Consider the following 16,638-nt stretch of genomic DNA (forward strand, 5'->3'; position numbering starts at 1 on the left):
TTGGGAGCGGCATCTGTGTCCATACATCTGCTGCATCCCAATTACCATCAATAGGACTGCCTGCACCGGGGTGCATGGACCACCTGTGCATCCCCATTTTAGATTGGGAGCAGCGCCTGTGTCTGCGTCTCCTGCATTCCAACAGCCATCAACGGGACTGCCTACACAGGACACAGACACTGCTCCCAATCTGACATGCGTGCGGGTGTAGGAGCGCGGATGCACACTGTTTGCATTCGGGGCCGTGCACCCATACCCACACACATGTCAGATTGGGAGCGGCATTAGTGTCTTTGCATCTCAATTTCCATCAATGGGACTGCCTGCACCGAGAGGCATGGACCACCTAGGTGATCCCAGGAAAAGTGGAAATGAGTACCTGTCACAACGAGGTACCTGCCTCCACCCCCCCCCCCCCCCCAAAAAAAAATTTTTTATGAGACTGCCTGCACCGAGAGGCATGGAACACCTGTGCATCCCCATTTCAAAAACACAGACGCTGCTTCACAGAGACAGACGCTGCTCCCAACCTGACATGTGTGTGGGTGTAGGTGCGCGGATGCACACTGTTTGCATTCGGGGCCATGCACCCACACCCGCACACATGTCAGATTGAGAGCAGCGCCTGTGTCCATACATCTGCTGCATCCCAATTACCATCAATGAGACTGCCTGCACCGAGAGGCATGGAACACCTGTGCATCCCCATTTTGAAGACACAGGCGCTGCTTCACGGACACAGACGTTGCTCCCAATCTGACATGCATGCAGGTGCATCCACACCCGCATGTATGTCTGATTGGGAGCGGCGTCTGTGTCATTGTGCCTCCTGCATTCCATCTGCTATCAATGGGACTGCCTGCACAGGACACAGACGCTGCTCCCAATCTGACATGCGTGCATGTGTAGGAGCACGGATGCACACTGTTTGCATTCGGGGCCGTGCATCCACACCCGCACACATGTCAGATTGGGAGCGACGCCTGTGTCTTTGCATCTCCTGCATCCCAATTACCATCAATGAGACTGCCTGCACGGAGAGGCATGGAACACCTGTACATCCCCATTTAAAAAAACACGGACACAGATGCTGCTTCACGGACACAGACATGTCTCCCAATCTGACATGCGTGCGGGTGTAGGAGCGCGGGTGCACACTGTTTGCATCCGGGGCCATGCACCCACACCCACCCCCATGTCAGATTGGTGGCAGTGTCTGTGTCCATACATCTGCTGTGTCCCAAGAGCAATCAATGGGACTACCTGCACCGGGGTGCATGGACCACCTGTGCATCCCCATTTCAGATTGGGACCAGCGCCTGTGTCTGCGTCTCCTGCATTCCAACAGCCATCAACGGGACTGCCTACACAGACACTGCTCCCAATCTGACATGCATGCAGGTGTAGGAGCGCGGATGCACACTGTTTGCATTCGGGGCCGTGCACCCATACCCACACACATGTCAGATTGGGAGTGGCATTAGTGTCTTTGCATCTCCTGCATCTCAATTGCCATCAATGGGACTGCCTGCACCGAGAGGCATGGACCACCTAGGTGATCCCAGGAAAAGTGGAAATGAGTACCTGTCACAACGAGGTACCTGCCTCCACCCCCCCCCAAAAAAAAAAAAACATAAGAGGAAGGGAATTGAAGTGAAGGGAAGTCAATGGCTGTCAGCACAATGTTCTACTTTATGTGTAAATGAAATGGGTGTTATATTGTATTATCTTGAGGCGGGAATATTACATGTTCGAACTTCTTCACATTTCTGAATGGGACCCCCCTTTAATATTGGGGTCCCCGGCTCTACATTCTGAGCATTGTACAGGGAGATGAACGGGCGCCCTAGACTGATGGATGATTCAGGGAAAAACCGATCGCCTTCGGGGGTCAGGAAGGAATTTTTTCCCCCCTTTTGGAGGGGGGTTTTCGCCTTCCTCTGAATCATCGTAAGGTTTAGGGGTCCGATAAAAGGCGTCAGAGGATAACAGTGACCGATCTCTGACGATGAAGACCTTAGAATCATTTCCTTCTATTGATTTATTTACAATAAAAAAAAAAAAAAAAAAGCCCCGGTGGTCTAATGGATAAGGCACTGGCCTCCTCAGCCAGGGATTGTGGGTTCAAGTCCCACCCGGGGTGATACTTTTTTCTGATCACAGAATACAGACAGAGAGCCAACACTACATCTGATTTTACCTTAAAGGAGAACTCACACTTTGAATGACAATTACTCAGTCATGTGACATTCTACACATTTGAGATTTTTATAATTTTTTTTCACACAAATAGAACTTTCTTTTGGTGGTATTTAACACCCACTGGGTTTTTATGTAATCATTTATTTTTGCTAAATAAACGAAATAAGACTAAAATGTTATAGAAAAATGTGTTTTTCGTCGAAGCAAAAAACAAAAACAAAAAGAAAACAAATACAAAAAAACAAAGTTAAAAAAAAAAGAGAAAGAAAACAAAAATAGTTTTTCTTCATTTCTGTTATACAATTTTGCCATAGGGGTCACAGAGTGACACGGGATACTCTGGGGTCATAGGGGTCACAGGGTGACACAGAATACCCTGGGGTCATAGGGGTCACAGGGTGACACGGGATGTACTAAGGTCATAGGGGTCACAGGGTGATACAGAATGCTCTGGAGTAATAGGAGTCACAGGGTGACACGGGATACTCTGGGGTCATAGGGGTCACAGGGTGACACAGAATACTCTGGGGTCATAGGGGTCACAGGGTGACACGGGATGTACTAAGGTCATAGGGGTCACAGGGTGATACAGAATGCTCTGGAGTAATAGGAGTCACAGGGTGACACGAGCCGTAGTGGATCACAGGATGTTCTGGAGTCATAGGGGTCACAGGGTGACACAGGATGCTCTGGAGTCATAGGGGCCACAGGGTGACACAGGATGCTCTGAGGTCATAGGGGCCACAAGGTGACACAGGATGGTCTGTGGTCATAGGGGTCACAGTTGACACAAGCTGTAGGGGTCATAGGATGTTCTGGAGTCATAGGGGTCACAGGGTAACACAGGATGCTATGGGGTTATAGGGGTCACTGGGTGACACAAGGGGGCTCAGGGTGCACAGAGTCATGCAGTGACAAAGGGTGTTCTGGGGTCATAGGGGATCACAGAGTGACCAGGATGCTCTGGAGTAATAGGGGTCACATGGTGACACAGGATGTTCTGGAGTCATAGGGGTCACAGGATGCTCTGGGGTCATAGGGGTCACAGTTGACACAAGACGTAGGGGGTCATAGGATGTTCTTCAGTCATAGGGGCCACAGGGTGACACAGGATGCTCTGGAGTCATAGGGGTCACAGGGTGACAAAGGATGCTCTGGTGTCATAGGGGCCACAGGGTGACACAGGATGCTCTGGGGTCATAGGGGCCACAAGGTGACAAAGGATGCTCTGGGGTCATAGGGGCCACAAGGTGACACAGGATGCTCTGGGTTCATAGGGGTCACAGTTGACACAAGACGTAGGGGGTCATAGGATGTTCTGGAGTCATAGGAGCCACAGGGTGACACAGGATGCTCTGGGGTCATAGGGGCCATAGGCAACGCTGTATCTTGGCCTAGGCAAACAAGGCCCAGGCCTAGGGCAGCACTTTGCAGGGGGCAGCATGAAAAGAGTCCCCGTTGGCTTGCGCTACACTTTTAGTGCAGCGCCAGTCTTATGAGGTGGACTGGGCCGCAATACAAATCGGTCTGGTGCCCCCATAAAGCGGCCACACTGCTGCCGGTATGATAGGCATGGTGTAGACACAAGGGACACTGACATGGTCACCAGTGGCGTAACCAGAGTTCTGTGCGCCCGGGGGGAAATTTTTTTTCGCCCCTTACATAAACATCCACGTTTATATGTGCGTAAACGTGGGGGACTTAAACATTTTGGAGCTTTTTTTAAAACTTTTTTATAGTTACTTATTTTTTTTCACTCTTTTTATGATTTTTTTTACACTTGATGTCATTGATATTACATAGGGGGATAAAAATCCCCCTATATAATAGCACAGGTACACTGACAGGTCCTCTTTATGGAGACATTAGGGGTCTCTAGGACCCCTAATGTCACCTGGGGACCCCAAAAGAAGCTGATGAAGCACAGATCTGCTTCTTCTCGCTGACAGGTGAATGCGGATGTAATACACATCACTTCTGCATTCACAGCCTGGAGGGAGATCAGCAAGGAGGAAGATGCTGGTCTCCCTCCCATCTTACCTCCTGACACCCTCCCGAGCCGGTCCCGGGCCGCAGATGGGGCAGCGGATCCCGGGATTGAAGGTGAGGGGTCAGGAGGGAGGGCGTGGCAGTACTGGAGGGGGGTAGGGGGGCACGCAGCCAGCACATATACACAATTGGCAGGCTATAGAGCCGCTGATCGTGTATATGTGAAAGTTCAACCGGTAATGGCACTGACCCCCGACACCTACACTGACCCCGACACCTACACTGACCCCTACACTAACCTGACACCTACACTGACCCCTACACTAACCTGACACCTACACTGACCCCTACACTAACCTGACACCTACACTGACCCCTACACTAACCTGACACCTACACTGACCCCTACACTAACCTGACACCTACACTGACCCCTACACTAACCTGACACCTACACTGACCCCTACACTAACCTGACACCTACACTGACCCCTACACTAACCTGACACCTACACTGACCCCTACACTAACCTGACACCTACACTGACCCCTACACTAACCTGACACCCACACTGACCCCTACACTGACCTGACACCTGCACTGACCTGACACCTGCACTGCACTGACAACTGCACTGACCTTACACTGACACCCACACTGACCTGACACCTGCACAGACACCTACACTGACACCTTCACTGACACCTGCACTGCACTGCACTGACACCTGCACTGCACTGACACCTGCACAGACACCTTCACTGACACCTGCACTGCACTGCACTGACACCTGCACTGCACTGACACCTGCACTGACACCTGCACTGACCTGACACCTGCACTGACACCTGCACTGACCTGACACCTGCACTGCACTGACACCTGCACTGCACTGACACCTGCACTGACCTGACACCTGCACTGACCTGACACCTGCACTGACCTGACACCTGCACTGACACCTGCACTGACCTGACACCTGCACTGACACCTGCACTGACCTGACACCTGCACTGACCTGACACCTACATTGACACCTACACTGACACCTACACTGACACCTACACTGACACCTGCACTGACACCTGCACTGACACCTGCACTGACACCTGCACTGACACCTGCACTGACCTGACACCTGCACTGACACCTAGACTGACACCTGCACTGACCCACCTAACTCTTAGGCCCCGTACACACGACAGAGGAACTCGACGTGCTTGGCACGTCGAGTTCCTCGTCGAGTTTTGGGATGAAGCCGCCGAGGAGCTCGGCGGGCCGGCTTCTCCCATAGAAGAACGAGGACAACGAGAAAATAGAGAACATGTTCTCTATTTTCTCGTCGAGTTCCTCGGCGGCTCCATCGAGCCAAAACTGTACAGACGACAGAGATTCTCGCCAGAATCCGGGTTTTGACCGAGTTTCTCGGTGAATTCTGCCGAGAATCTCTGTCGTGTGTACGAGGCCCTACAGTTGAAGTCCTAGTTCCTGCAATACTCGCACCCCCTCCCCCCAGCTTGGTGAAAATGCATCCTCAGAGTCCTCCTTACCTCTCTGTCTGCTCTTCTCCAGAGACTCCTCCAGGACTCTCCTCAGGACGGACAGGACCCCAGAACTGCTTCGGAGTCCCGACTCTCTTCCCCGCCGGCCGCCAGCGCCATCCACCCGCAGCTCGCTCCATGCTGAAACTCCCTCCACACAGCGCCGTACCGCAGAGCACCAGAGCAGAGGGCAAGACGAGCCGCCATGTTCAGACAGCGCCTGACGTCTCCCGCCACCATGTTCAGACTTTCCCGGTGCTCTGTGATTGGGCGTATGGCGGTCATGTGCGGAGGCGGGACTTCCAGCCCCACTCCTCACATGACCCCCATATGCCCATTACTCAATTCCTCCTGCTCATCCCATCACTCCATTCCTCCTCCTCATCCCATCACTCCATTCCTCCTCCTCATCCCATCACCCCATTCCTCCTCTGCATCCTATCACTCCATTCCTCCTCCTCATCCCATTACTCCATTCCTCCTCCTCCTCATCCCATCACTCCATTCCTCCTCCTCATCCCATCACCCCATTCCTCATCCCATCACTCCGTTCTTCCTCCTCCTCCCATCACTCCATTCCTCCTCCTCCTCATCTCATCACTCCATTCCTCCTCCTCCTCATCCCATCACTTCATTCCTCCTCTTCCTCATCCCATCACTCCATTCCTCCTCCTCATCTCATCACTCCATTCCTCCTCCTCATCCCATCACCCCATTCCCCATCCCATCACTCCGTTCTTCCTCCTCCTCCCATCACTCCATTCCTCCTCCTCCTCATCTCATCACTCCATTCCTCCTCCTCCTCATCCCATCACTCCATTCCTCCTCCTCCTCATCCCATCACTCCATTCCTCCTCCTCCCCCCATCACTCCATTCCTCCTCCCATCACTCCATTCCTCCTCCTCCTCATCCCATCACTCCATTCCTCCTCCTCCTCATCCCATTACTCCATTCCTCCTCCTCCTCATCCCATCACTCCATTCCTCCTCCCATCACTCCATTCCTCCTCCCATCACTCCATTCCTCCTCCTCCTCCTCCTCATCACCCCATTCCTCCTCCTCCTCCTCCTCATCACTCCATTCCCCGGACAGCTCTGTACTGAGTCCTCCTCCTCATCACCCCATTCCCCGGACAGATCTGTACTGAGTCCTCCTCCTCATCACCCTATTCCCCGGACAGCTTTGTCCTGAGTCCTTCTCCTCATCACCCCATTCCCCGGACAGCTCTGTACTGAGTCCTTCTCCTCCTCATCACCCCATTCCCCGGACAGCTCTGTACTGAGTCCTTCTCCTCCTCATCACCCCATTTCCCGGACAGCTCTGTACTGAGTCCTTCTCCTCATCACCCCATTCCCCGGACAGCTCTGTCCTGAGTCCTCCTCCTCATCACCCCATTCCCCGGACAGCTCTGTACTGAGTCCTCCTCATCACCCCATTCCCTGGACAGCTCTGTACTGAGTCCTCCTCATCACCCCATTCCCCGGACAGCTCTGTCCTGAGTCCTCCTCCTCATCACCCCATTCCCCGGACAGCTCTGTACTGAGTCCTCCTCCTCCTCATCACCCCATTCCCCGGACAGCTCTGTACTGAGTCCTCCTCCTCATCACCCCATTCCCCGGACATGCGAATAAAGACAAAGATGGACTGCCGCACTTCAAAAAGTCTTGAAAAAAGACGTGCTCTTTATTGATGGAAAAAATGCACAGCATACAATCACCAAACAGTCGGGAAAATGGCTGACGCGTTTCGCATTGACTTTCAATGCTTAATCATAGCTAACAATGAATAAAAGATTTCAAATATATATACATACACACACATGATAGTACTCCCCCTATTAGTCCCGCCCCACATGTGATTGGCTCCAGATAATTAGCTGGGATACCTGGCACATGTGGAGGGGATCAATGAACTAGACCAACAAAACATGAAAACCAATCATGGATATCAAAAGTAAAGAAAATATACTTTCTATTAATGGGCAACCAGACCATAATATATATAATGTAATATAATATATATAATATAGCCAAATGTGACAAAATGGATACATGTCAATCTGGCATAGTGTAAAAACAATTGTGAAGACATGTATGGTGGTGAAAAAGTGAATGATGATAATGATAAATGATAATATATGATGTGAAGAAAGATATATTTCTATGTATATATGTAGATGTGCCAATAGTTAAAGAGTGTCTCATGATGTAAATTGTGGAGAAACTCCACACGAGGCACACAAGTGAACACTATTTTGAACATGTGAAGTGTTGTTTTGTGGTAACGCAAGGTCAAAATATAGGGAAGAATAATAATAATGAATAAATAAAAAGTAAATAAAATATAAAATGTGAAATATTCTATTGGACATTAAGTAAAATAAGGAAAAATAAATAATTAAATAAGTAATCAGATATAAGTGATATGTGAAAAGAGATGGGTGATAAACAATCGAATAATAAAAAGTAAATAATTATGTGTGTAAGTGAGTGATAAGCAGGGCTTTTTTTCAGGGGGAACTTGGGGGAACTCAGTTCCACCACCTTTGGCTCAGACCCTTTGGTGTCTGCTCACAACAATCACTTGTAAACACAGAAGTCCGGTTTCTGTGTTTACAAGCGACAGCTCTGCACTCTGTGTGTAACCCCCCTGAACTCTACACTCTGTATGTAATGCAATCCTGGTAATTAATGCCCCTTTAAGACCCTTCTACTGTTTGTGAAATTTGAACGGGGTCGTGGTTGAGTTCCTGCACCTATTTTCTGAGAAAAAAAGCTCTGGTGATAAGTATTATGTAGAAACAAAACAAACCTAGTAGCAAGTTTCAGTGGGGTACATCACTAAAGTGATATAGTATCCTGCAAATATATATGTATAGATATGGGCATAAGCGTAATCAGACACTCAAGTCTGTGGGCCAGATTCACAGAAGAGATACGATGGAGTATCTCAGATACACCATCGTATCTCTGATTTTTACTGGTCCTATCTATGCACCTGATTCATAGAATCAGATACGCATAGATAGGGCTGAGATCCGACAGTGTCACACTGTGTTACACTGTCGGATCTTTTTTTGGATTTAAAAATGGCGCCGGGGGCGTTCCCGCTGATTTACACTGAATAATATGTAAATCAGCGAGATACGCGAAATTCACGAACGTACGCGGACCCGACGCTGTGTTCTTACGTCGTTTCCGTAGCGCGGTACCCGTCGTATACTTACCCCTGCTAAAAGCAGGGGTAAGTATTGTTAAGTATGGCCGTCGTTCCCGCGTCGAATTTGAAATTTCCTACGTCGTTTGCGTACGCCGATTCACGAACACGCGGGTCGCAAGTCCCGCTCACGTCGCAACCACTGACGTCCTATTGACGTCAGTGGGAGCAATGCACGCCGGGAAATTCCCCGGACGGCGCATGCGTATTTAAATCGGCGCGAGAGCGCGCCTGATTTAAATAGTACACTCCCCCAGCCGCGGAATTAGAATTCCGCCGGGGGAGTTAGGATCCGCCGTCGCAAGTTTGGAGGTAAGTGTGTTGTGAATTTGACACTTTCCTCACAAACTTGCGAGGGTGGATCTTAAAACACATAGGTTACACGGATCTAAAGATCCGCTAACCTTTGTGAATCTGGCCCTGTGTGTTTGTAAACAGAAGTCGACCAAGCGACAACAAAATTACACAGAGAATGCGTAAACCATATACATAAAAGTAAAAGGAACAAAATATACTGAGTCCTCCTCCTCATCACCCCATTCCCCGGACAGCTCTGTACTGAGTCCTCCTCCTCATCACCCCATTCCCCAGACAGCTCTGTACTGAGTCCTTCTCCTCATCACCCTATTCCCCGGACAGCTCTGTACTGAGTCCTCCTCCTCATCACCCCATTCCCCGGACAGCTTTGTACTGAGTCCTCCTCCTCATCACCCCATTCCCCGGACAGCTCTGTACTGAGTCCTCCTCCTCATCACCCCATTCCCCGGACAGCTCTGTACTGAGTCCTCCTCCACCTCATCACCCCATTCCCCGGACAGCTCTGTACTGAGTCCTCCTCCTCATCACCCCATTCCCCGGACAGCTCTGTACTGAGTCCTCCTCATCACCCCATTCTCCGGACAGCTCTGTACTGAGTCCTCCTCCTCATCACCCCATTCCCCGGACAGCTCTGTACTGAGTCCTCCTCCTCATCACCCCATTCCCCGGACAGCTCTGTACTGAGTCCTCCTCCTCATCACCCCATTCCCCGGACAGCTCTGTACTGAGTCCTCCTCCTCCTCATCACTCCATTCCCCAGACAGCTCTGTACTGAGTCCTCCTCCTCATCACTTCATTTCCCGGACAGCTCTGTACTGAGTCCTCCTCATCACCCCATTCCCCGGACAGCTCTGTACTGAGTCCTCCTCCTCATCACTCCATTCCCCGGACAGCTCTGTACTGAGTCCTCCTCATCACCCCATTCCCCGGACAGCTCTGTACTGAGTCCTCCTCCTCCTCATCACTCCATTTCCCAGACAGCTCTGTACTGAGTCCTCCTCATCACCCCATTCCCCGGACAGCTCTGTACTGAGTCCTCCTCCTCATCACCCCATTCCCCGGACAGCTCTGTACTGAGTCCTCCTCCTCATCACTTCATTCCCCGGACAGCTCTGTACTGAGTCCTCCTCATCACCCCATTCCCCGGACAGCTCTGTACTGAGTCCTCCTCATCACCCCATTCCCTGGACAGCTCTGTACTGAGTCCTCCTCATCACCCCATTCCCCGGACAGCTCTGTACTGAGTCCTCCTCCTCCTCATCACCCCATTCCCCGGCCAGCTCTGTACTGAGTCCTCCTCCTCATCACTCCATTTCCCGGACAGCTCTGTACTGAGTCCTCCTCCTCATCACCCCATTCCCCGGACAGCTCTGTACTGAGTCCTCCTCCTCCTCATCACCCCATTCCCCGGCCAGCTCTGTACTGAGTCCTCCTCCTCATCACTCCATTTCCCGGACAGCTCTGTACTTAGTGCTGATCAGCTCCCCTCTCCTCTCCTGGTGTACAATGACATCAATGGCACCCCATCGGAGCTCCTCAGTACAGCCTGACAGATGTCACACCTTCACTATCTACTAATCCTAATCACAATCTACTAATCACATCTCTACATTGCAGGCTCCATGTATAGGGGGAGGGGTGCACCCAGCTCTTCTACACACCAGGAGGAAAACAGCGGCAAATACGCACTTCTGCTAATGTGTTTAGGCACGCTGGACGCACCTAGCATTTCATTGGCCCAATGCTTGACGCGTGTAAGTGCGTTTACACACATGTTGTAGGCGGATTATTATTATTTGAATTATGGGCAGGGCATTAATTTGTAGGCGTGGCCTAGCAGGAGAGAAAAAAAATGTAGCGCGTCAAAAATCAGCATAGTTTCAATTACGCTACATACTGGGTGTGGCTTAAAGGGGGTGTGGTTAAATAGAGTCTGAGATACCTTACATAGTGGAGATTGTGTCAATATATAGGGAGACAGAGAGGGACAGAGAAAGAAAAAGAGAAGGAAAGAAAGAGGGATAAAGTAAAAAAGAGATAGCGTAAAACAGCAAAAGAGAAAGGGGAAAAAAAAGAGGGATATAGAAAAAGAAAGAGAAGGAAAAAAAGAGGGGTAGAGAAAGAAACAAGAAGAGATAGAGAAGGGAAGAGGGATAAAGAAAGAGAAGGAGAGGTAAAAGGAAGAAAGAACGAGAAGGAAAGAGGGATAAGGAAAGAGCGGTAGAGAAATAAAGAAAAAGAGATAGAGAAGGAAAGAGGGATAAAGAAAGAAGGAAAGAGATATACAGAAAGAAAAAGCAAAGGAAAGAAGGACAGAGAAATAGCAAATGAAAGAAAGAGTGATAGAGAAAGAAAGAGAAGGAAAGAAGGTTAAAGAAAGAAAAAAAGAAGGAAAGAGGGATAAAGAAAGAGAAGGGAAGAGGGAGAAAGAAAGAGAAGGAAAGAGGGAGAAGGAAAGAGGGAGAAAGAACGAGAAGGAAAGAGGGAGAAAGAAAGAGAAAGAAAGAGGGGGAAAGAAAGAGAAGGAAAGAGGTAAAAAGGAAAAAAGAAAAGGAAAGAGGGAGAAGGAAAGAAAGAGGGGGAAAGAAGGTAAAAGGAAAAAAGAAACGAAAGGAAAGATGGATAATGAAAGAAAAGGAAAGAGGTAAAAAGAAGAAAGGGGGATAAAGAAAGAAAGAGAATGAAAGATGTACAGAAAGACAGAGGGATAAAGAAAGAGAAGGAAAGAGGTAAAAAGGAAAAAAAGAAAGAAAAGGAAAGAGGGAGAAAGAAAGAGAAGGAAAGAGGGGGAAAGAAAGAGAAGGAAAGAGGGAGAAAGAAAGAGAAGGAAAGAGGGGGAAAGAAGGTAAAAGGAAAAAAGAAAGGAAAGAAGGATAAAGAAAGAAAAGGAAAGAGGTAAAAAGAAGAAAGAGGGATAAAGAAAGAAAGAGAATGAAAGATGTAAAAAAGAAGCAAGAAGGAAAGAGGGATAAAGAAAGAAAAGGCAAAGGAAAGAAAGAGGGGTAGAGAAAGAAAGAGAATAAAATAGAGATAAAGAAAAATAAGGAAAGAGATAAAGAAAAAGAGAAGGAAATATGGAGGGAGAGAGAGCGAAGAAAAAAAAAAGAATAGAGATACACTTTCAATTAGGCATTAGCGACTTATAGTAGGACTGTGATATTGCGGCGGACAATCTGACACTTTGTAGGAACCAGTGACGCAAATACAGTGATCAGTGCTACAAAATATGCACTGTCACTGTCACTGTACTAATGACACTGGCTAAGAAAGGGGTTAAACATCTAGGGAGATCAAAGTGTTAATTGTGTGCCTAGCCAGTGTGCTGTTTTTACTAAGGGAAGTAATGCATTTTATTCCCTGCTTTGCTGGGAAAGAAAATCCATCAGTTCCCCGCTGACAGGACAGAGCTCTGTCTTGTTCACATAGGCAGAGCCCTGGCCTGTGTGTCTTCCCGATGATCGTCTCCTGCTGTGTCTAATCACAGCCGGGTTGCCATCAGTGTGCACCTTACCCGGGAGTACCAGATCACGTACCTAGTGCATCATCCAGCGCAGGAGAGCCACCTTGACACCATACAGTGGGGATCGAAAGTTTGGGCACCCAGGTAAAAATTTGTATTAATGTGCATAACGAAGCCAAGGAAAGATGGAAAAAATCTCCAAAAGGCATCAAATTACAGATTAGACATTCTTATATGTCAAAAAAAGTTAGATTTTATTTCCATCATTTACACTTTCAAAATTACAGAAAACAAAAAAATGGCGTCTGCAAAAGTTTGGGCACCCTGCATATCTTATACTGCCCCCTTTGGCAAGTATCACAGCTTGTAAACGCTTTTTGTAGCCAGCCAAGAGTCTTTCAATTCTTGTTTGAGGTATCTTTGCCCATTCTTCCTTACAAAAGTCTTCCAGTTCTTTGAGATTTCTGGGCTGCCTGACACGCACTGCTCTTTTAAGGTCTATCTATAGATTTCCAATTATGTTGAGGTCAGGAGATTGTGAAGGCCATGGCAAAACCTTCAGTTTACGCCTCTTGATGTAATCCCCCGTGGATTTTGAGGTGTGTTTAGGATCATTATCCATTTATAGAAGCCATGGATGGCTCTTTAACTTCAGCTTTTTCACAGATGGCATCAAGTTACCATTCAAAATTTGCTGAAATTGTATTGAATCCATTTTTCCTTCTACTCTTGAAATGTTCCCTGTGCCACTGGCTGCAATACAACCCCAAAGCATGATTGATCCACCCCCATGCTTAACAGTTGGACAGAGGTTCTTTTCATTAAATTTTGTGCCCTTTCTTCTCCAAACGTACCTTTGCTCATTCCGGCCAAAAAGTTGTATTTTAACCTCCTCGGTCCACAGAACTTGTTTCCAAAATGCATCAGGCTTGTCTATATGTTCATTTGCAAAGTTCAAACGCTGATTTTTGTGGTGAGAACGTAGAAGAGGTTTTCTTCTGATGACTCTTCCATGAAGACCATATTTGTACAAGTATCTCTTTATAGTGGAATAGTGTACCACAACTCCAGTGTCTGCCAGATCTTTCTGGAGGGATCGTGCAGTCAAACGTGGGTTTTGAATTGCTTTTCTCACAATCCTGCGAGCTGTTCTGTGATATTTTTCTTGGTCTTCCAGATCTTGCTTTAACTTCCACTGTTCCTGATGACTGACATTTCTTAATTACATTCCGAACAGAGGATATTGACATCTGAAAACGCTTTGCTAACTTCTTATAGCCTTCTCCAGCTTTGTGAGCGTCAACTATTTTAAAGTGGAGGCTCAACCTATAAAACATTTCTAACAGTACATCCAGCACCGTGCTGCATATAAATTGTCACTGACCTTTATTTATTTTTCCCGTAGATATCGTTTACCCGTGGAATTCACTGTTGCTTCCGGGTAGGGAATCCCGTGGGAGTGGGCGTTCCTATTGACATGCCAATCAATTGGCATGCTAAACGACGGCGCACACAGCACGTCACGACTTCCCGAAGGAAGCTCGGGTCGGCTTGGCTCTAGTCAGCGCCTGCGCACCGGCGCCAAATAGAGCCGAGCCGACCCGAGCTTCTTTCGGGAAGTCGTGACGCGCTGTGTGCGCCGTCGTTTATCATGCCAATTGATTGGCATGTCAATAGAAACGCCCACTCCCGCGGGATTCCCTACCCGGAAGCCGCGGTGAATTCCACGGGTAAACGATATCTACGGGAAAAATAAAATAAAGGTCAGTGACATTTTATATGCAGCACGGTGCTGGATGTACTGTTAGAAATTTTTTATAGGGTGAACCTCCACTTTAACCACTTGACCACTAGGCACGTAAACCCCCTTAATAACCAGACCAATTTTCAGCTTTCGGTGCTCTCACAATTTGAATGACAATTACTCAGTCATACAACACTGTACCCAAATGAAATTTTCGTCCTTTTTTTCACACAAATAGAGCTTTCTTTTGGTGGTATTTAATCACCGTTGGGTTTTTTATTTTTTGCGCTATAAAAGAAAAAAGACTGAAAATTCTGTAAAAAAAAAATTTTTTTCTTTGTTTCTGTTATAAAATTTGGCAAATTTAGTATTTTTTCTTCATTCTTTTGCATAAATGTGAAAGATGAAGTTACGCCGAGTAAATAGATACCCAACATGTCACCCTTCAAAATTGCACACGCTCGTGGAATGGCGCCAAACTTCGCTACTTAAAAATCCCCATAGACGACGTTGGCAGGGTATTGCGGAGTATTGTGGGGTATTGCAGAGTATTGTGGGGTATTGCGGAGTATTGTGGGGTATTGCGGAGTATTGTGGGGTATTGCAGGGTATTGCGGAGTATTGCAAGGTATTGTGGGGTATTGTGGGGTATTGCAGAGTATTGCGGGGTATTGCGGGGTATTGCGGAGTATTGCGGGGTATTGCGGGGTATTGCGGAGTATTGCGGGGTATTGCGGAGTATTGTGGGGTATTGTGGGGCATTGCGGAGTATTGCGGGGCATTGCGGAGTATTGCGGGCATTGCAGAGTATTTTGGGGTATTGCAGAGTATTTTGGGGTATTGCACAGTGTGGGGGCATTGCAGAGTGTGGGGGTATTGCAGAGTATTTTGGGGCATTGCACAGTGTGGGGGCATTGCAGAGTGTGGGGGCATTGCAGAGTGTGGGGGCATTGCAGAGTATGGGGGCATTGCAGAGTATGGCTGGTACTGCAGAGTATTGCACAGGGAGGGATCGATGACTGGATCTGTGACTGCATGTGTCACAGATCCAGCCCGCAGCAGCAGCAGCAGCTGCTGCTGCTTCCGCTCTCTCCCCTCTCCTCTCTCACACTGTACCGTTCGGTACAGAGAGGAGAGGGAGGAACCGGCGTCATCACATGACGCCGGTTTGTTTACTAGTGATCGCTCCGTCATTGGACGGAGCGATCACGTGGTAAACCGCCGCTATCAGCGGCGATTTACCGTGATCCGTGATCAGCCGGGTCCGGGGGACCCGGCGGTCACGGAGACTCCCGTGTGCGCGCCCCACAGGGCGCGCGGGAGCGCGATTCTAGGAGGACGTACATTGACGCCCTCCTAGAGTTAAGCAACCGCCTTGTAGACGTATTTCGTCTATAGGGCGGTTGCTAACTGGTTAAGTTTCAGTTTTCTAGACAACTGCTTAGAAGAACCCATGGTGCTGATTGTTGGGGCAAGGTCAGATGAGTCTGGGCATTTAAAACCTTTGAGATTGACATCACCTGGTCTTCCCAGACGATGATTGAGAACAATCCATGACACTGGCAGGTCTCAGCTTTGCAAAGGGGGCAGTGCATGCTATAAATTCTGCAGGGTGCCCAAACTTTTGCAGACGCCATTTTTTTGTTTTCTGTCATTTTGAAAGTGTAAATGATGGCAATAAAATCAAACTTTTTTTGACATATAATAAGAATGCCTAATCTGTAATTTGATGCCTTTTGGCGATTTTTCCATCTTTCCTTGGCTTCGTTATGCACATTAATACAAATTTTTACCTGGGGTGCCCAAACTTTCGATCCCCACTGTATATGTACTGTATGTTATACAGTGGGCAAGCTGTTTTTGTTCAATATACTTCAATAGAGACTCTGCAGAAAATCCTTTTGCAGTGCATTTTTTCATGTGTTTTTGGCGTGTTTTGCTTTTTTAATCTGCCAAACAATAAATTAGCCAAAAAAAACCACAACGCATAAAAAAATAATGTGTGTGCAAAAGCGCTTGATGTACTGCAAAAAGCACTGTAGAAATGTATCAAAAGCAAACTGCATAGATGTAAACCAGGCCTTATGCCGCGTACACACGACCGTTTTTCGGGTTGTAAAAAATGACGTTTTTTAAATGTAATTAACCACTTAAGGACCGCCCACT

The 16,638-nt window shown here is 48.1% G+C and overlaps 1 non-coding gene across 1 annotated transcript; it reads left to right on the plus strand.

Annotated features, from left to right (window-relative positions):
- The first annotated feature begins 2,070 nt into the window (after nucleotides 1-2,070).
- TRNAR-CCU lies at nucleotides 2,071-2,143 on the plus strand. Its single transcript has one exon. It is a non-coding gene; the product is annotated as a tRNA-Arg (tRNA).
- The last annotated feature ends 14,495 nt before the right edge of the window (nucleotides 2,144-16,638 follow it).

The sequence above is a fragment of the Rana temporaria genome, chromosome 2 (assembly GCF_905171775.1).
Source record: "Rana temporaria chromosome 2, aRanTem1.1, whole genome shotgun sequence".
NCBI lineage: Eukaryota > Metazoa > Chordata > Amphibia > Anura > Ranidae > Rana > Rana temporaria.